General features: G+C 42.4%; 1 protein-coding gene across 6 annotated transcripts in view; it reads left to right on the top strand.

Annotated features, from left to right (window-relative positions):
* The first annotated feature begins 1379 nt into the window (after positions 1 to 1379).
* Positions 1380 to 22184, top strand: part of LOC129826316 (vinexin-like) — a 41926-nt gene continuing 21121 nt past the window's right edge. For 4 of the 6 annotated variants that reach the window (XM_055886904.1, XM_055886903.1, XM_055886902.1 and 1 more), the window contains exon 1: positions 8331 to 8446. The gene's annotated coding sequence lies outside the window, so the exon portion shown is untranslated. Of the gene's footprint in view, positions 1566 to 3004; positions 3137 to 8330; positions 8447 to 22184 lie in introns of those variants that run through there. The other 2 variants (XM_055886900.1, XM_055886901.1) reach the window with 2 other exon arrangements.

Genomic DNA, 22184 nt, shown 5'->3' with positions numbered 1-22184 from the left:
CTATGTAATTGTCCTTCTGAAAAATATAACCTGATCCCAGTCTTAGATTTTTAGAAGACTACTGTAAGGACAGACGCTGGGAGATGAGAAGCAAGTACAGGGAGTGAACATTTAATAAATAACGGACATGAAACAGAACACGGATAGCGTCTGGACAGGGGAAACAAAACGACATTAATGCTGACACAGGGATGAAACTGAGGAATAGACAGATATAGGGGAGGCAATCAAAAACGTGAAGGAGTCCAGGTGAGTCCAATGAAGCGCTGATGTGCGTAACGATGGTGACAGGTGTGCATAATGATGGGCAGCCTGGCACCCTCGAGCACCAGAGAGGGGGAGCGGGAGCAGGCGTGACAACTACAGAGGGTTTTTCTCAAACTTTTTACTTGGGCTTTGCTCATTTCATTTTGATAAGAACTCCCTAGTCCCTGCCGGTTACAAGCATACCCATAATATGATGCTGCCAGTGCCACCACAATACTTGAAAATACAGAGGATCAACAACATTGTATTCACTCCACATTACTGGCCTGTATGCCAAAGTTAAAAGGAGGAAGCCTGTGTTTTAAAAATATCCACTCCAAATCATTCATTATTTTTGCAACAAGGCCATTAACTAATACTGCAAGACAAATATTCTTACTTTTTGGCCAAAATGAAAAACTACCGGTTTGGGTTAAATCTAATACAACACAACACATATTGAAACCCTCTGTGTTTTCATGTATTATGGTGGCAGCATAATTTCTCTTCTAAAGTAGGTTTTGAAAGAGATATTTTTAATTGTGGGATAATAATAATCAAAGCAGATAATGTCCATGGACATTTTTCTCTTTTGTAGGGCATTTTGAAACGGGCCCCAAAATCTCTAACCCCAACCCTAATCTCCATGTCAACACCCTGGGTCAACCTTAACCATAACCATAACCCTAAACCCTAAACCCTAACCCGTAATTCCTACTTTAGGCAACATGTTGGAAATTATGTTGGGTCAATACTTCATCTGACCACTATGTGGCAGTGTTACACTGTTAATGAAGAGCTAGGCTACACCTTCTGAATTCAAGAGGCAGATCACAGGCCACAAGTTTAACACGACCAGTTGTGTGACTTGAGCCACATTGAAACCAATGCCATAACCCACTAAATATCAATCTCTTATACACCTTTCTTCTTAATTTATGGTTGGTGTGACTCAGCTGATGGTAAGGTGACATGATGCTGGAAGCCTGGAACAGTTGGTTTTCTTTCATGAGGGAGATAATGTGGAGGGAGGGGAACAGAGAGGGTTGTTGATCTCACAGCACAGCCAGGCTGTTAAATATTTATCTTGGATGGCAGAGCAGAGCTGGGTTGCAGTCAGGACAGAGAGAGATAGAGAGAGCCAGAGAGAGGAGGAATCCACTAGTCTACCATGGGCCTGAAGAATATCTGAGGACTGAGTCAGACGCTGGGAAAGACAGAGGGGCCAGCCAGTCTCTCTACCACAGGTTGTCAGAAATAACAACAAAACTAAGGAACTCTGTGAACCGAAACAGGAGGAATAACTTTGTACCTGTACTGTAAGTACACTTTCTGGACCAGATTATCTCTACTTCTGCACAGGTTGTTTATGTTGAGAAACAGGTTGTTTATACTGCTGTCATAACAGCTGTCATTACAACAGATTAAAGGTCATTTCTCCAACCACTACCACATTCCATGAGTTTCTTGTTCTTCAGCATGTTTGATATTCTAAAGTAGAAAGCCGTTACCAATGTGTCCACTTTACACTGCTGTCCTGCTACATACTACAGTACTTTCCTCTGCAACACACTAATTCCCACACTGGGTGGGCAAGAGAGGCCTGCCTTTGCAGCATGGGGATGGCTGCTTTTGGAGCGGACCATGGAAACACTGATTCCTCTCCTCCAGCTTTGGGCATGTGTATATAATGTAAATGTGTGACTAAGTGTGTTAGTGTGAGCCCAGGTCTATATTTTGAATTTGTGTATTCGTGCAGAGATAGCAACCCTAGCCGTGTATGCATTGCTTTGTGTCAACTTATATTATGACTCAAGGTTTAGTTTAGCAAATCTACATCTTGTTCTCTCACACCAACATTTTTTCAGAGCATTTCTTATTATTCTGTACGTAAATCCGAGACACTCCATTTAGTATGATATGTTACGTTTCGTACGGTATGTATTCATTTGTGGATGTTCATCCTCCATTTCGTATGATATGTTAAAAATGACAATTCGTATTGTATGCTACAAATTCACAAAACGTATGATATTTTACGAATTCTAGCTAGGTGGCTAACGTTAGCTAGGCTAGGGGTTAGGGTTAGGGTTAGGGTTGAGGTTAAGTTAGGAGTTAGGGAAAGGGTTAGCTAAAAAGGTTAAGGTTAAGGTTAGGGGAAGGGTTAGCTTAAAGGGTTAAGGTAAGGGTTAGGGGAAGAGTTGGCTAACATGTTAAGTAGTTGCAAAGTAGCTAAAAAGTAGTAAGTATTTGAAAAGTTGCTGATTAGCAAAAATGCTAAAGTAGTCCATGACGAGATTCAAACTCTCAACATTTGGGTTGCTAGACGCTCGCGCTGTACTCCCACCCATCCACCCCAACCAAGTAACCTTCTGTCTTTTGTAACCACACCAAACGTAACATATCATACTAATGCAAGTCAGATTTACATTTACTATGTAACGTCTAGTCTATGAGACCAGGCTGCTCACACAGGCCTTAGACTGTGAATGGAGCACCATGCTATTGCTGGATCTATCTCAAACAAAAGTATGTTTATTTAGATGGCTATGGAAATGGCCTCCTCGGTTCCTGCTCATTAAACACAAAAGGGCGGTGCCACTGAGGCTGTGCCTGCATGGGAATTTCTATTATTTCCAGCTGCAGATGGAAACTATTACAAAGTCGCTGTATAGTGGAGTGGGGGGGGGGGGGGGGGGGGGGGGTGCATGCTCAAACATACACCCACACACACATACATACACACATACAGTCACTCACTGACACACACAAAAACATTCAAACTCAAGCTCGCAGAGAGTGAGAAAGAGCAGCAGTGGTTCTCTCCCTCCCTCCTTCTTTTTCTTTCTCAAGAACCAAGAACACCCCTCTACTCAGCCTGCACTGCTCTGTAAGTACAACTCTCTCTCTGTCTGTCTCTGCTGCTCCACACCAAGACTAAAAAACTGTTCATATTGTGAGACTCCCGCTCTCTCTCTTTTGCTCTATCACTTAGAGCACTAAAGAGATCAGGAGCGTAATGACAGGATTATACACTTGAACTGTGGGAACTGGAACTCTGTTTATCTTTAGTTCTCCATGTGTGTCAATTACTTTTTGTCTGAATATTGTTAAACAGTAACAGCCGAGTAGTTCTGGTAGAGTTCTAACGTTGTGTTAGGGAGGAGCTATCTTTCACTGTCTATGGTTGAGCAGATAGGAATCAGAACTCCACGGAAAAACAGGTTTCTGCTGTTTCAGTGGCTGTTGTTTTGGGCTAAGAGCTATGCTGAAGGAAACCACTTCAGTACTGCACTTCTGGTTATGCTGTGCATGTTCATGTACACATACTGTATACATTCATTTGTTCATTCGTTCATTCAACATGCCAGTGTTTTATCATGATCATTTTGTTACCATACCGTATGTGAAGGACTTACTAGTAATTTAACTATCATTTCCACTTCTGGGGTTTTGGTGCTTGTTCTCTGTTTAGCTTGTTAAAAAAAAATGTACCCCCTTTTTTCTCCACAATTTCGATTTTGTTTCATCACGGCAACTGTCCAACTGGCTCGGGAGAGGCGAAGGTCGAGTCATGAGTCCTCCGAAACATGACCCGCCAAACCGCGCTTCTTAACACCCACCCGCTTAACTTGGAAGCCAGCCGCACCAATGTGTCGGAGGAAACACTGTTCAACTGAGAACCGATGTCAGCCTGCAGGCGCCCGGCCCGCCACAAGTAGTCGCTAGAGCACGATGAGCCAAGGAAAGCCCCCCCAGCCAAACCCTCCCTTAACCCGGACAACGCTGGGCCAATTGTGCGCCGTCCTATGGGACTCCCGGTCACAGCTGGTTGTGACACAGCCTGGGATCAAACCTGGGTCTGTAATGATGCATTAAGAACTGTGATGCAGTGCCTTAGACCGCTGTGCCACTCAGGAGGCCCTAGCTGGGTTGTTTTTATCCTAGTAGTAGATAACCTTGAGAGCTCCAAATGGATAATGATTATTCAGATTCTTCTTTGGGCAAACCACCACAAGCACATGTTCTTTAGTTCATTCCTCTACTCTGATACTCCGGGTGCATAAGTGCTGTGCATCTTAGTGCTGATAGAGAGAACGAAATAGAGGTTTCTTATCATAGATTAACTCCCAGAAGAGCATTCCCCTAAGGAGAGTCTAAGCAGAGGTATGCATGGGAATGGTTGGCTTCACCATCAGTCACCATTATGGCTCATAGGGTTGGGAGATGGACCAACCGCTGTCACCAAAGGTTTGTGTACAAGCAAAACAAACCAACAACCCCCATGATGCTGTTGTGTCCTTCTGAAAGGCATTATAAGAACACTGTCACATTGTACACTGACATTCTCTTTCCATGACATAGACTGACCTGGTGAATCCAGATTAAAGCTATGATCTCATATTGATGTCACCTGTTAAATCCACTTCAATCAGTATAGATGAAGTGGATAAGATGAGTCAAAGAAGGATTTTAAGCCTTGAGACAATTAAGACATGGATTGTGTATGTGTGCCATTCAGAGGGTGAATGGGCAAGACAAAATATTCAAGTGCCTTTGAACGGAGTATGACTGTGTCAAGAACGGCAACGCTGCTGGGTTTTCACCTTCAAGTTTCCTGTGTGTATCAAGAATGGACCACCACCCAAACAACATCCAGCCAACTTGTATAGGAGACAGTGATGATGATTTAGGCTGTATGGGAGACAGTGGTGATCATTTAGGCTGTATGGGAGACAGTGGTGATAATTTAGGCTATATGGGAGACAGTGGTGATAATTTTTGCTATATGGGAGACAGTGATGATCATTTTTGCTATATGGGAGACAGTGGTGATAATTTAGGCTGTATGGGAGACAGTGGTGATCATTTAGGCTGTATGGGAGACAGTGATGATCATTTTGCTGTATGGGAGACAGTGATGATCATTTTTGCTATATGGGAGACAGTGGTGATCATTTAGGTTGTATGGGAGACAGTGATGATCATTTTGCTATATGGGAGACAGTGATGATCATTTAGGCTGTATGGGAGACAGTGGTGATAATTTAGGCTGTATGGGAGACAGTGGTGATCATTTAGGCTGTATGGGAGACAGTGATGATCATTTAGGCTGTATGGGAGACAGTGGTGATCATTTAGGCTGTATGGGAGACAGTGGTGATCATTTAGGCTATATGGGAGACAGTGGTGATCATTTAGGCTGTATGGGAGACAGTGATGATCATTTTTGCTATATGGGAGACAGTGATGATCATTTTTGCTATATGGGAGACAGTGGTGATCATTTAGGCTGTATGGGAGACAGCGGTGATCATTTTGCTATATGGGAGACCGTGGTGATCATTTAGGCTGTATGGGAGACAGTGGTGATCATTTAGGCTGTATGGGAGACAGTGGTGATCATTTAGGCTGTATGGGAGACAGTGGTGATCATTTAGGCTGTATGGGAGACAGTGGTGATCATTTAGGCTGTATGGGAGACAGTGGTGATCATTTTTGCTATATGGGAGACAGTGATGATCATTTTTGCTATATGGGAGACAGTGGTGATCATTTAGGCTGTATGGGAGACAGCGGTGATCATTTTGCTATATGGGAGACCGTGGTGATCATTTAGGCTGTATGGGAGACAGTGGTGATCATTTAGGCTGTATGGGAGACAGTGGTGATCATTTAGGCTGTATGGGAGACAGTGGTGATCATTTAGGCTGTATGGGAGACAGTGATGATCATTTAGGCTGTATGGGAGACAGTGGTGATCATTTAGGCTGTATGGGAGACAGTGGTGATCATTTAGGCAAAGGTTAAACGTCTTTACAAACGTCTTTACAAACGTTAAATGTCTTTCAGTGTTCAGCAATACTTAGTAATAGGATTATACTACCAGGTATTAAATCTTAAAGGCTTGATGGAAACCAAATAGTTCCTTTTATGGGAAGTTTTGATTGTTTAATTCCAAATGCATGATTCATTTTGCTATATATTCAGATACTGAAGTCTAGTGCTTTACTAGGAAATGTTTTTCCTAAGCAGTAGTAAAAGTATGCAACCTATAGCCATCATCAAGTGAGGTAGTTCACTGGTATGTGACAGAGATTTATGTCATGATGTATTTACTCACTTGGCTTGGCATTTGGGATTTTAATGACCCACACGATTGTTTGATAGAAACATCCTGGAACATCTAGGAAAATACCACTGAGTTTGGACAGGGTTTGATAGAAACATACTGGAACATAGTGACATACCACTGAGACAGGACAGGATTGAATGTGTTTTGCTGCAGTTGAAAGTTGCTAGGTGGGATTTACCAGTCTGGTACAGAGCTTGAGAGTTGCTAGGATTGTTATTAGGATCCCATCACTGTTACAAAAACCATGCTATGAACTCAGTGGGATAGTGAAACAAGTTACAGTTCCCATCTCTCCAAATATAGTATTTGTCATTGGAGGGAGGTACAGGCAAGATGGCAGTGAGAGAGAAAGATGTGTATAGGGGAGAGAGAAGGAGAGAAGAGTTAGGGGGGGTGTTTGTGAGAGAGGTGCTGGGTCCTCGGCCAAAGCAGCGATCACCTCTTGCACCTCATTGAGCCACAGAGTGACAGGGTGCAGGATTGGGTCACAGCGGGGGACTGTGCCTGCCTGAATTCCCTAACTGGGACCTATAGCCTACTCCACTACAGGCCAAACTATCCAGAACCATTTCTTCTCCTAGGGCTGAAAAACTCTGCTTTCCTTTAGCAAAAACAACCTCCAGAGAAGGGGTGCAGACTCAGTAAGTGGATACTGCCTGGTATTTGCCTGAGATTCACTGTCCCAAGCCAAACCGCTGAGTTATTAAAAAAGAGTTGACTTTTTCAATTCCAACCTGGAACTGGCCAAGGAGAGGGGCTTACACGCACACACACACACGCACGCACGCACGCACGCACGCACGCACGCACGCACACGCACACGCACACGCACACGCACACGCACACGCACACGCACACAGCTTATCAAATAATTTCTAGTTTATAGCTGGTCTGTCTGGAAAGTGTAATAAAGGTGAGTGGACTACCACCTGCAACGTGGAACGTGTAAAGGTTAACTCAGTACCTGAGAAACATGTGACAGACACATTTATGTCAGCATACAAAACTTCAGGGTTTAATCCAGTTTCTCTCCATTAGCAAACACTGCAGACAAACTGGAGAACCCAGTTCTAATTTTCCATGTATGGTAGAGAGAACAACTAAGGAATATGAGAGTGTGCTTCTCTCTTCACTTTAACACAATATAGTGCCATGTCCTGTAATATCTCATGCACTTGATGTATGGCCTGTGTGCCCCAAGGGATAAATATTATGAAAGGCAAATTAGATATTTGAAAACAGAATCTCTGGATTGCTATCAGTGGCTGAAGCATATTAAAATGTATTCACCTACCCTCACATATAGTTCCTCTTTAGTCATCGTACTAACGTGCTGTAGTTGGATATCAGTGATGTGTGGAAGGGCAGGGGATATGAGAGAGACCAGCTCTGTCTATCTGTCTAGGGTCTAGTGGTGGCTCCAGTGTCAGTAGGATACATGGGGTGGACCCCCCAAAAGACTAATGATGCCAGAGGATCATCAGAGAACCCTCCTGGACTGAGAGAGCTCCTTCTCTCCCCTCCCCTCCTCTCTACTCCCATCCCTTTGACTGGACAGAGACCTGGCCTGTATGTGCCCCCAGAACAGACACAAACAAACAGCAGCACAAAAGAGAGGGAGTCATGGGAGAGAAATCGACAGAGAGAGGGGTGTGTGATAGTGTGGAGTGTTGGGGAGGTGGAGGTGATGAACTATTTGCATTCCCCTTTGGTTAACCCTGCGCTGTGAAATATCACCTTATCACAACAATGGGCCCTCTTCATTGAAGGAGCCCCACACTGACAAGCCAAGAGGAGGGTGCCTATTGAACACGGCCCAGGGGTTGCCATGGCTATGCCTGTCAACCGGGAAGTCCTTCACAGGCGGAGCAAGTCCAGAGAGAGAGAGAGAGAGAGAGACAGGGAGGGAGGGAGGGAGGGAGGGAGGGCGGGCGGGCGGAAGGGCGAGCGGGAAAGAGAGAGTGCGAGTAGAGAGTGACTGCCCACAACATATTGGGCTTACATGCACCACGGAGCAGACAGGACTTTGAGAGGTGTATTGTTCCCTGGGATTCTGCATCAGAGGTGAGTAGCCTACATTTTTCCTATGATGAGGCAGTACTGTAGGATGACATAGCATTAGATACACTTGTCCGATATAGCCAGACAGATATTTTGCACTAACTATGTAACTATGTAATCACGTGGTTGTGCTAGGCTGGGCTTTGCTCTGTTTTTATTGAAGAGTTGATTAACCTGCCCGTCGGCCTGTCTGCTCCTTGCTTACTTGGTTCACAGGATTAGTGAGGTAGACTTTCCCAGGAATTTGTCAGTGTTTTTTTTAGAGACTCAGTAAACTGAGAGGATGGCCATACAGCGAGACCCAGTACAATATAAATATACTTACGTTAAGGCTGTTTCATTCTGACAAAATAGGCTGTTTTATTCTGCTACCCTCCGTGATGACGTCAATGCTGTGATTTAGGAACTGTCCTAGAGTATCAGTCTGAGTTGTGGCATGTGGATGATTGAGTGGAGGAGAGGAGAGGGCAGCTCTGAGGCACCCCCTGTCACATTACAGAAACACAGAGAGGAGGGCATGAGAGGAGGGGGCTGTGTTATTATGGTCGTTACTCACTGCTCTGCCCACGGGTTTGGAAATACTATACTGTAATCATGGGGGCTTTCTTATTAACTCTGTATAGAAGTGTGATTCCCATGATGTGACACATGTGGAAATAAACATCCCTGTCAGGGACACTACCCTGGGACACTGCCCCTAACACAGGGCCCACTGGCTCCAGACTTGTTCACCCTTTACCTTGGGGCTTATTGTGGATGTCAGGAGGATTTCTCCACCCTGCACTGATCCTCTTTGAGCTCTTCTGAGATCTCTCTTGCTCCATCACCACAGCCTTTACTCACTCTGAAAAAAATTATTACAAATGAATTACAAAAATAATTACATAATTACAAAAATAAACGAGTGTAAAGGCTGAACTACCTTGCATAGCACTGCATGAGCCCTAATGTGAGTACAGTAACCTCTGTGAAAACTCCAAACACTCTCTGGTTCAGCCGTCATATTATTAGCGGCCCCCTCAAAGTGAGGCTATGGTATGTCTGATAAAGAGCATCTAATCCAGCAGGGAACATGTAGTATCTCCATTGACAAGTAACACTGAAGCTATGTTTCCCCCAAGCAGCAGGCTGAGGGGAGGGATCACCATACAAGGAGGCTGAATAGTTTCCTTCTGATAAATGTGTGTATCGCTCAATAAACGCATGTCATAAACAGGCCGGGTCCAGGTCCTTGTATGGTCTACGACTTTGTGTTCACATGAGCCAAGTTGCAGTCTGGAGACAAGGCAGGAGTGTGTGATTAACCTTGTAGGATACTTTAGAGAACATCTTTATAATAACAACCTGATGATGAGTCACCCTTCAGGTCTTTGAAAAGGATTTGCGATGATCTTACATCCTGTTCAAGCAAAAAGATATTGACAGTCTTTTCAGGTTTATTCATACGAAACTTATCCCCTGGAATTTACTACATTGTGTGAGATTATTTGATAAGGCATTACCTGACTCCTACTCATCCGGAGAGTAGTTGTGCGAGACCAGACATGGCCCACTGGGCACAGACGTCAGTTTTGATTTACATTTGATTGAGTTTTCAACTAACTGGAATTCATTGTGAAATCAACATCATTGGATTTAGGTTAAAAGTTGTGTGAAAAAAAGACAAAATGCCCTTACGATAATGACTTGTTGAAAACAATCAGTTTTCCACGTTGATTTAATGTCATCACATAGAGTTTTGGGGTTGAAATGACATGGAAACATAGTTGATTCAATCAGTTTTTACCCAAATGTATTTTATATATATATATATATATATATATATATATATATATATATATATACACATTTCCATTAAAGGATACATGCAGATGAAGGGATGTTTATGCTGTCTGATATGAAAGAAAACCAAGATGTTTTCAGGACCTGTGTTGCACTACACTACAGGAACACACAAACAAACAAAATTACCACCTTAAGCAGACATGTCTGTGTTTTGGTCTGTCCTTATTAGTCTAACTCTGAGCAGGAATTAGATCCGTTCTCATGGCTGGGAACAACATTATGGAGTCAATGATTAACATGCTCCTTCTGCTAAACACAGCCCCACACACAGAGGCCAATGGAGGTGGTCAGTCATAGACATACAATGAATAGAGAGGATGTCACTAGTTTGATTAGTTGTGTGCACTTTTTTAGGTGTCAAATCGAGTTATCCATAAACTGACTTTGCACACCAATTTCCCTATACTCAAGCTATGATACTAGTGATGGGGGAAAAATCGATACAGTTACATATTGCGATGTTATAAAAATGTTTTGCTAGATAGTGTTAAATCGGGCTAGTTAGATGGACCTACACCAAACTCCTGGATTTTCTTATAGCTTGTTCTCTGTCTTCTTTTAGAAAGTGAGCCAACATGTTTTCAGCACTTTTATTTCCATGACTGATCAAAACTCATTTTATCATGCTCTCTCTTTTCTCTCATACTCTCTCTTTTCTCTCATACTCTCTCTTTTCTCTCATACTCTCTCTTTTCTCTCATACTCTCTCTTTTCTCTCATACTCTCTCTTTTCTCTCATGCTCTCTCTTTTCTCTCATACTCTCTCTTTTCTCTCATGCTCTCTCTTTTCTCTCATACTCTCTCTTTTCTCTCATACTCTCTCTTTTCTCTCATGCTCTCTCTTTTCTCTCATACTCTCTCTATTCTCTCATGCACTCTCTTTTCTCTCATGCTCTCTCTTTTCTCTCATACTCTCTCTTTTCTCTCATGCTCTCTCTTTTCTCTCATACTCTCTCTTTTCTCTCATGCTCTCTCTTTTCTCTCATACTCTCTCTTTTCTCTCATGCTCTCTCTTTTCTCTCATACTCTCTATTTTCTCTCATGCTCTCTCTATTCTCTCATGCTCTCTCTTTTCTCTCATACTCTCTCTTTTCTCTCATGCTCTCTCTTTTCTCTCATACTCTCTCTTTTCTCTCATGCTCTCTCTATTCTCTCATGCACTCTCTTTTCTCTCATGCTCTCTCTTTTCTCTCATGCTCTCTCTTTTCTCTCATACTCTCTCTTTTCTCTCATGCTCTCTCTTTTCTCTCATACTCTCTCTTTTCTCTCATGCTCTCTCTATTCTCTCATGCACTCTCTTTTCTCTCATGCTCTCTCTATTCTCTCATGCTCTCTCTTTTCTCTCATACTCTCTCTTTTCTCTCATGCTCTCTCTTTTCTCTCATACTCTCTCTTTTCTCTCATGCTCTCTCTTTTCTCTCATACTCTCTCTTTTCTCTCATGCTCTCTCTTTTCTCTCATACTCTCTCTTTTCTCTCATGCTCTCTCTATTCTCTCATGCTCTCTCTTTTCTCTCATACTCTCTTCTCTCATACTCTCTCTATTCTCTCATGCTCTCTCTATTCTCTCATGCACTCTCTTTTCTCTCATACTCTCTCTTTTCTCTCATGCTCTCTCTTTTCTCTCATACTCTCTCTTTTCTCTCATGCTCTCTCTTTTCTCTCATACTCTCTCTTTTCTCTCATGCTCTCTCTATTCTCTCATGCTCTCTCTTTTCTCTCATACTCTCTCTTTTCTCTCATACTCTCTCTATTCTCTCATGCTCTCTCTATTCTCTCATGCACTCTCTTTTCTCTCATGCTCTCTCTTTTCTCTCATACTCTCTCTATTCTCTCATACTCTCTCTTTTCTCTCATGCACTCTCTTCGGAACATCAAATTGCAGTATCGAATCGCAATACATATAGAATCGTGAGAATTGCACTACATATCGTATCAGTAGCTAAGTATCGTGATAATATTGTATTGTGAGGTCCCTGGCAATTCCCAGCCCTATATGATACTACCATGAACTGCACTTTTTGGTTTATGTCAAATAACATGAAAAATGTCAATGAATCAATGCATCAATTCAATTGTTGAGTTTCGTCCATTCTCTTTCAAGCTGAAAAATGCTTCCATGATGTTTGGCATGAAGACAAGTTTTTCTATTGTTATTCCAACTGACTGTAGACTCTCCCTCTACCCTGCTGGGGCCCTGGCAGGCTGCCTGTTGTGGTGATACAGTTGGTAGCAGAAGTTCAGGGGTCGCCACCGCGACAACCAGAACAACAACTCATGAAGTGTATTTTATCGCTGTCCTGACAACCATACTCCCTGGGAGAACAATGCAATGGATGAGGAGTTGGTGGACGTGATGTGGAAGAGGTCAGAGCTGGGCCGAGTCACAGGAAAACTCCCACTGAGCACAGATGTCATTTCAACGTCTAGTTTTGATTTACATTTGGTTGAGTTGTCAACTAACATGAATTCAATGTGAAATCAACAATACATTTCACCATGGATGTAGGTTAAATTTTGGGTAAAAAAAAAGATAACATTGCCTTTTTATTTAACTAGGCAAGTCAGTTAAGAATAAATTCTTATTTACGATGACGCCCTACTTGTAAAGCCCCCGCAGCCAAACCCTCACCTAACTTGGACAACTGTGCACCGCCCTATGGGACTCCCGATCACGGCCAGTTATGATACAGCCTGGAATCGAACCCGGGTCTGTAGTGACGCCTCTAGCACTGCGATGCAGTGCCTTAGACCATTGCACCACTCAGGAGCTGAACCTTTCCGCTGATGACTTTTTCCAAATCCAATCAGTTTTTCACATTGATTCAATGTCATCATATTGAATGTTTTTGTTGAAATTATGTGGAAACAAAGTTGATTCAACCAGTTTTTGCCCAGTGGCCTCCTACAGCAGAGAAGAGGAGGAGAGGATCAGAGGAGAAATCTGGGTGACAGAGAAACAGAGTGCCAACTTATTTTTCATGAGATCATCCTATTGCAACACTTGACCATAAAACAAATACTGGTGCTTAGAGAAATCCTGTTGTGAAACACCTTCTAGTAATAAAAGTTATTTATGGGATTGAAGATTAAAGCAAATATATGAAAAATGTCCCTGTACGTTATCGGCTATGATGAAAGCTAATATAGTCCAGTGATGTACTGTGAGGTCGTTGGCTGTGTAGGCACTATCAGGTTTTTCCAAACTCGGTCCTCGGGACCCCAAGGGGTGCACGTTTTGGTTTTTGCCCTAGCACTACACAGCTGATTCAAATAATCAACTAATCATCAAGCTTTGATCATTTGAATCAGCCGTGTAGTACTAGGGCAAAAATCGAAATATGCACCCCTTGGGGTCCCGAGGACAGAGTTTGGGAAACGCTGCACTAGCTATTATCGAAGACAGATTTACTCACAGATAAACCTTGATGAACCATACGACAGATCGCTCCAACAACCAGAGTAACATAGGCTATTAACTGAGATTTTCACCAAAGGTAAATACCAATGTAGCAAAGATACTGTACACAAGCGATAGCCTACGATGGCATCATATTTTGTATCATCCGACGAAATGAAACACTGCTTAACTCAGCTCAGCCATAGACCGATGTAGCATCCACAGTTACAACCAAACAACTAATAGGTGTCACTAAAATACCAATATATGGACACATTTAATCAGAATAATTTACAACACAAACTCCATTGCCTTTCACAATAGATTTACAATTCTTCCAAGCACTGCGAACAGACACACACACACACACACACACACACAAACACACACACACACACACACACACAAATAATAATAATAACATTATGTGAAATAATATTACACACACACATATATAATACGATTCTAATGAAATGTCCAACAATCAAAATGACTGAAAAACGCAATTCAAAACATCAAAAAAGTGTCTCATCAAAACAAAATTTGAGCTTGATTAATCAAATGCATCAAAGGATGTTGTCAAATCAAAGCAAAATGTATTTGTCATGTGCGCCGAATACAACAAGTGTAGACCTTACCGTGAAATGCTTACTTAAAAGCCCTTAAACAACAATGCAGCTCTAAGAAAATAGAGTTAAGAAAATATTTACTAAATAAACTAAAGTATAAAATAAAAAATAAATAAAAAGTAACGCAATAAAATAACAATAATGAGGCTATATTCAGGGGGTACCAGTACCGAGGCAACATGCGTGGGTCAAGGTTAGTCGAGGTAATTTGTAGATGGTGGTAGGGGTAAAGTGAGAATGCATAGAGAGTAAACAGCGAATAACAGCAGTGTAAACAGGGAGTACAGTCGTGGGTGAACAGGGAGTACAGGAAAGGACTAAGCACACACCCCTGAGGGGCCCCCGTGTTGAGGATTAAGGTGGCAGATGTGACGTTGCCTACCCTTACCACCTGGGGGCGGCCCGTCAGGAAGTCCAGGATCCAGTTGCAGAGGGAGGTGTTTAGTCCCAGGGTCCTTAGCTTTGTGGGCACTAGTGAAGAGGCGACTCCGGGATGCTGGCCTTCTAGGCAGAGTTGCAAAGAAAAAGCCATATCTCAGACTGGCCAATAAAAATAAAAGATTAATATGGGCAAAAGAACACAGACACTGGACAGAGGAACTCTGCCTAGAAGGCCAGCATCCCGTAGTCGCCTCTTCAATGTTGACATTGAGACTGGTGTTTTGTGGGTACTATTTAATGAAGCTGCCAGTTGAGGACTTGTGAGGTGTCTGTTTCTCAAACTAGACACTCTAATGTACTTGTCCTCTTGCTCAGTTGTGCACCGGGGCCTCCCACTCCTCTGTCTATTCTGGTTAGAGCCAGTTTGCGCTGTTCTGTGAAGGGAGAAGTACACAGCATTGTACGAGACCTTCAGTTTCTTGGCAAATTCTCGCATGGAATAGCTTTCATTTCTCAGAACAAGAATAGACTGACGAGTTTCAGAAGAAAGTATTTTGTTTCTAGCCATTTAAGCCTGTAATCTAACCCACAAATGCTGATGCTCCAGTTACTTAACTAGTCTAAATAGGGCCAGTTGTATTGCTTCTTTAATCAGACAAACAGTTTTCAGCTGTGCTAACATAATTGCAAAAGGGTTTTCTAATGATCAATTATACTTTTAAAATGATCAACTTGAATTAGCTAACACAACGTGCCATTGGAACACAGGAGTGATGGTTGCTGATAATGGGCCTTTGTACACATATGTAGATATTCCATAAAAAATCTGACATTTCCATCTACAATAGTCATTTACAACATTAACAATGTCAACACTGTATTTCTGATCAATTTTATGTTCTTTTAATGAACAAAAATGTGCTTTTCTTTCAAAAACAAGGACATTTCTAGGTGACCCCAAATTTCCCAAGTTGGATTTCCAAGGGACACTTGGTATAATTTTGAGGGAGACCAACACCTGCAATTCATGACCTACATTAGAGGAAGGGACAGAAAATAATGCGATCGAGACAACGACATGCTGCTGATGGCCTCTGGATATGATACCTGGCTGCCAAAGGCATCAACCGGCTTTCTGCTGATGGCCTCTGGATATGATACCTGGCTGCCAAAGGCATCAACAGGCTTTCTGCTGATGGCCTCTGGATATGATACCTGGCTGCCAAAGGCATCAACCGGCTTTCTGCTGATGGCCTCTGGATATGATACCTGGCTGCCAAAGGCATCAACCAGCTTTCTGCTGATGGCCTCTGGATATGATACCTGGCTGCCAAAGGCATCAACCGGCTTTCTGCTGATGGTCTATGGATATGATACCTGGCTGCCAAAGGCATCAACCGGCTTTCTGCTGATGGCCTCTGGATATGATACCTGGCTGCCAAAGGCATCAACCGGCTTTCTGCTGATGGTCTATGGGGAGATTTTCAGAGGAATTGATGCACTCTTTTGTGTTCTGCAGAATAAAATAACGGACATGGGGTTCTGCTGTGCACATATCAGTGGCATAATGAAAGTTCTGGATTCCCAGAGACAAGAGTTTGACACTTTCTATTATTCGGTTTGAGGAAAGAAATGCACCACACTTGGCCTGACAGACACAGCAATCAGGAGCATAGATGAGAGGAGAGAAATGTTTTACAACATTTTGGACAATATTAGTGTTCAAATGAAAGCCAGATATGAACATTTTGTCATCCTTGGCCATCATGTCAATCGAGGCTGAGAGACTTTTCAAACGCAAAAGTAAAACAGAAGACTTCTACAACGCTGTTACTGAGAGGTTCACCCTGAAGAACAGACAAAGGGACTTCAGTTACAAGTAAATGTAGGCCTAAATGAATTTTACATTGCAATTTCAGGGTTAGGCTACTGTTGAGTAAACATGAGAAATGAAAGAATGGCGCAGGAGAGGATGGCTGCTGTTTAGAAAGAGGAGTGGGAGGCCCCGGTGCACAACTGAGCAAGAGGACAAGTACATTAGACTGTCTAGTTTGAGAAACAGATGCCTCACAAGTCCTCAACTGGCAACTTCGTTAAATAGTACCCGCAAAACGCCAGTCTCAACGTCAACAGTGAAGAGGCGACTCCGGGATGCTGGCCTTCGAGGCAGAGTTGCAAAGAAAAAGCCATATTAGACTGGCCAATAAAATAAAAGATTAAGATGGGCAAAAGAACACAGACACTGGACAGAGGAACTCTGCCTAGAAGGTGCAGTATAGTGTTCATTCGTCAGACTGTTTTTGCTTGCTCGCTAGCTTTGTTCAGTTCAAGGGATGCAAGCGCCAAATTATGTACACACGTCCAAATGTTTAGTTAATATGCATGCACAAAATATAAAATCATCTCAATGCAACGAAGGAAGCTAGGCAAAGCAGCAAGGCCTAGTCAAAAGTGACTGGAGTCAGGAACGACCACGCCCGTCAACAATTTGAATGGATTTGACACCTTTCCTATGGTTTTGTAGCATTCTTAGCATATTTTTTGATTTTGAGCCTAAAAACCACCAGAATCATTGGGAAAAAACAATTTATAACAAAAAAGAATGCTAAAAAAATATACCTTTTTTTTCTAATTGGCTTTTCATAACAGCTTTTTTATTTGATCATCACAGCATTAAAGACCCTGCCTACCCTGATTGCACGTCACTGATATAGTCATACAGCAGCTTTGCTGTTAGTTATCGAGTCGGTTCCTTGACCTATGTAACAGTGTTTCTCCATTCTATTCAGTTACACGGTTGCTATTCTGGGCCGTGAGGGAAACGTCCCATAGATTTCCTGGGAATCAGCAGCAGGGAGTGGTGAAGTTCAGTGACCCCATGCTGACTAACACTTTTCTGTCTCACTGCATCATAGTGCACTGTTACTGTAACTAACACCACCTTCTACTTCCTCTCTCTGCAAAGTACAGTAGTCTGTTGTCTCAATCTAATTAGTCTACTGGTCTCTACTGATCTCTCTATCTGTATCTAACATCTGAGTTTGTGAACCATTATCTCATTAAATTGGAGACAACTGCTTATGTATTAAAGGTAAAGTCACGTTTATTGACTACCCCATTCGCTTGAAATGTGAGTCTATTGCAAAGCATCTTTTTTATTTTTTATTTATTTATTTCACCTTTATTTAACCAGGTAGGCAAATTGAGAACACGTTCTCATTTACAATTGCGACCTGGCCAAGATTAAGCAAAGCAGTTCGACACATACAACAACACATAGTTACACATGGAGTAAAACAAACATACAGTCAATAATATAGTGAAAAATAAGTCTATATACAATGTGAGCAAGTGAGGTGAGATAAGGGAGGCGAAGGCAAACAAAATATATATATAAATAAATAAAAATATAAAAAAGGCTATGGTGGCTAAGTAAATACAATATAGCAAGTAAAAAACACTGGAATGGTTGGTTTGCAGTGGAAGAAAGTGCAAAGTAGAGATAGAAATAATGGGGTGCAAAGGAGAAAAATAAATAAATAAATACAGTAGGTAAAGAGGTAGTTGTTTGGGCTAAATTATAGATGGGCTATGTACAGGTGCAGTAATCTATGAGCTGCTCTGACAGCTGGTGCTTAAAGCTAGTGAGGGAGATAAGTGTTTCCAGTTTCAGAAATTTTTGTAGTTCGTTCCAGTCATTGGCAGCAGAGAACTGGAAGGAGAGGCAGCCAAAGGAAGAATTGGTTTTGGGGGTGACCAGAGAGATATACCTGCTGGAGCGCGTGCTACAGGTAGGTGCTGCTATGGTGACCAGCGAGCTGAGATAAGGGGGGACTTTACCTAGCAGGGTTTTGTAGATGACCTGGAGCCAGTGGGTTTGGCGACGAGTATGAAGCGAGGGCCAGCCAACGAGAGTGTACAGGTCGCAGTGGTGGGTAGTATATGGGGCTTTGGTGACAAAATGGATGGCACTGTGATAGACTGCATCCAATTTATTGAGTAGGGTTTTGGAGGCTATTTTGTAAATGACATCACCGAAGTCGAGGATTGGTAGGATGGTCAGTTTTACAAGGGTATGTTTGGCAGCATGAGTGAAGGATGCTTTGTTGCGGAATAGGAAGCCAATTCTAGATTTAACTTTGGATTGGAGATGTTTGATGTGAGTCTGGAAGGAGAGTTTACAGTCTAACCAGACACCTAGGTATTTGTAGTTGTCCACATATTCTAAGTCAGAGCCGTCCAGAGTAGTGATGTTGGACAGGCAGGCAGGTGCAGGCAGCGATCGGTTGAAGAGCATGCATTTAGTTTTACTTGCATTTAAGAGCAATTGGAGGCCACGGAAGGAGAGTTGTATGGCATTGAAGCTCGCCTGGAGGGTTGTTAACACAGTGTCAAAAGAAGGCCCAGAAGTATACAGAATAGTGTCGTCTGCGTAGAGGTGGATCAGAGACTCACCAGCAGCAAGAGCGACATCATTGATGTATACAGAGAAGAGAGTCGGTCCAAGAATTGAACCCTGTGGCACCCCCATAGAGACTGCCAGAGGTCCGGACAACAGACCCTCCGATTTGACACACTGAACTCGATCAGAGAAGTAGTTGGTGAACCAGGCGAGGCAATCATTAGAGACACCAAGGCTGTCGAGTCTGCCGATGAGGATGTGGTGATTGACAGAGTCAAAAGCCTTGGCCAGGTCAATGAATACGGCTGCACAGTATTGTTTCCTATTGATGGCGGTTAAGATATCGTTTATGACCTTGAGCGTGGCAGAGGTGCACCCATGACCAGCTCTGAAACCAGATTGCATAGCGGAGAAGGTATGGTGGGATTCGAAATGGTCGGTAATCTGTTTGTTGACTTGGCTTTCGAAGACCTTAGAAAGGCAGGGCAGGATAGATATAGGTCTGTAGCTGTTTGGGTCAAGAGTGTCCCCCCCTTTGAAGAGGGGGATAACCGCAGCTGCTTTCCAATCTTTGGGAATCTCAGACGACACGAAAGAGAGGTTGAAAAGGCTAGTAATAGGGGTGGCAACAATTTCAGCAGATAGTTTTAGAAAGAAAGGGTCCAGATTATCTAGCCCGGCTGATTTGTAAGGGTCCAGATTTTGCAGCTCTTTCAGAACATCAGCTGACTGTATTTGGGAGAAAGAGAAATGGGGAAGGCGTGGGCGAGATCTGGCAAAGTTCAAAGGGACTAAATGAGTTCTATTGAGCAGAGATGTGTGAGGCCATGTGAGAGGGATTACCACACAGACATCCTCCCTGTCTCCAATTGTCATATTTCTTCAATTATCTATCCTCTTTCCTTGTCCCAAAGCAGCCTGGTTGTTGCCCCATAAGGCCACAAGGCAGATGCTGGAAGACATGGTGAGGGCATTACACAAGGCACACTGCAGCTCTAGCAATCTGACATAAGATATTGCATGTGTGAGAAATGTCCAAAATGAATAGAGTATTCCAAATTATACCTGTGTGACTTAATCATGGTATCCAGAGTACAAGAAACATCTTGGACATCAAAGTCAAGTCGACAGACTCTGAAATTCCTCACTGGTAGTAAACCAGCCCTGATCTTGGATTTTCAACCCTATATGGTATACCAGACATGATGAGCTTTGCAAGTGTTTTTTTATTCATATATACAGTATATTGCATTTAGATTAGTAGAATTGTATATGACTTTGTTTAATACTGTTGGAGGAATCTGCTCTGTGTGAAAGAGATAGTCATGGTATTTGAACGTTAGTAATCAGATAAGAATGTGTGGGGTGTTCAAAGTAAACATATCCCAGGGAGAAGCAAGGTTCTGGAGCAGGATTTTTTGCCAGATATTACAGCTGATTTTGCCTTATTAGGCTGGATCATGTTTGGTGCTCTAGTAGTGGTAATATGTGTAGCTCTGGCTGATAGAGTTAGACCTGCATCCTCCATCCAGACTAATTTAGGTAATGAGAATGGTGGAGGCCAAATGCACAGACAAAGGGAGACACATTTTTTTTGTGCTTCTAATGCATACTGATGGAGATAATTCTACCTATGATTTTATATTTTAAAGGCCGACCGCAGTCAAAAACGTGATATTCCTGTGTTTTATATATATTTCAACACTATGAGGTTGGGGTAATACTGTAAAATTGGGAAAATTATGATAAAGCCCTTTTAGTTTGAAAAGACTGCCTGAAATTTCAGCCTGTTTTGGGATGGAGTTTTGGTCTGCCTGGTGACATCACAAGTTAATAAAGTTAGTGCTTGAGAAATTGCTCTTAGCTAAGAAGCTATTTTTATTTCTTTTTGACCATTTTAATTTGAGAACAATCACAATAGGGTACTTATGATTTGATATTGAGATAAAAAACGACTGCATTGGATCTTAAAGTTGTTTTTGTTGTGATGCCAAAGATACTAAAAGTACCTAGGCTGGAATTCTTTCAAACCTGCAGTAAGGAAGCGATATTGTTACTGCCATAATTGGAAGTGTATTTGTAGTAATGTGGTGAATAAACGCATTCATTTTTGCAGTGCATAAGTTATGTATGTCTATGCAGTATGCAGTGTGGGTGGGTGTGCCACAGTGGCTGTTTCACTGAATCCTGCCCTCAGAGCAGATATTGTAATGGTGTTCTGTTGTGAACTGAGAGGACATTTGTCTGCAGCTGTTTTCTTACAAAGTCTGTAACAAAACAGTCAATGCATGTTGATCCCCCTCTTCATGTATCATGATTAGATATGTCTCTCCAGTGATAACACCATTTATAATATTTATACATGAAAAGAAGAAATAAGAGACAGCCCTATTGCTGCAGTGATTGACGTTGAGACATGAATGGCAGCAGTGTTTGGAACAAAAAGGAGCTCAATTGTTTGCCCTTTGGAGTATTAGATTGAACAGTCCTCCTATGTGGAAAGATTATTTGTCCAAAATGCCAATGAATTCCACGTCCAGTTGTCCATCAGTGAGATGGGATCTCAGAGTGAATGTCAGCCCAAAGAGCACCGCATACAGCCTGACCTGAGGGTTGTAATGGCCCCAGAATCAAGAGAAACCAACATGATGTCAAACATCTATAATGCTGGAAGTGTGAATATTTATGTTGAAATACCACAGTGAAAACAACCAGAAAGTCTAACTGATTTACACTGTTGGCAAGTGTGATATACTGTTAAAGTGTCCCTCACATAAACATCATTACTTTTAGTGCAGTCTTAACATCTGTGTTGTATCTGAGTTGTAATGGTATTATTGTAGACAATGATCCCCCCCATTTCCCATATTTTCCCTCTTACGTAACCTGATTTATTCGGAGGTGATGAGTCAGAAAGAGTGACATCATTGTCTGGAACCAGAAACACTGATTGGATCTCTCTGCTACATTTGGTCTTGTGTTGTTGTACTGTACACAGACAGAGTGCATATATCTGTCTCTGAGCACTGACCATAATGATTACAGTCTGTAAAGTTACGGGCCACATGGAAAACCCATCAACCCA

The sequence above is a fragment of the Salvelinus fontinalis genome, chromosome 28, assembly GCF_029448725.1.
Source record: "Salvelinus fontinalis isolate EN_2023a chromosome 28, ASM2944872v1, whole genome shotgun sequence".
In the NCBI taxonomy this organism is placed as follows: domain Eukaryota; kingdom Metazoa; phylum Chordata; class Actinopteri; order Salmoniformes; family Salmonidae; genus Salvelinus; species Salvelinus fontinalis.
Note: the sequence above shows the minus strand (reverse complement) of the source record. Positions and strands in the feature narration are given on the sequence as shown.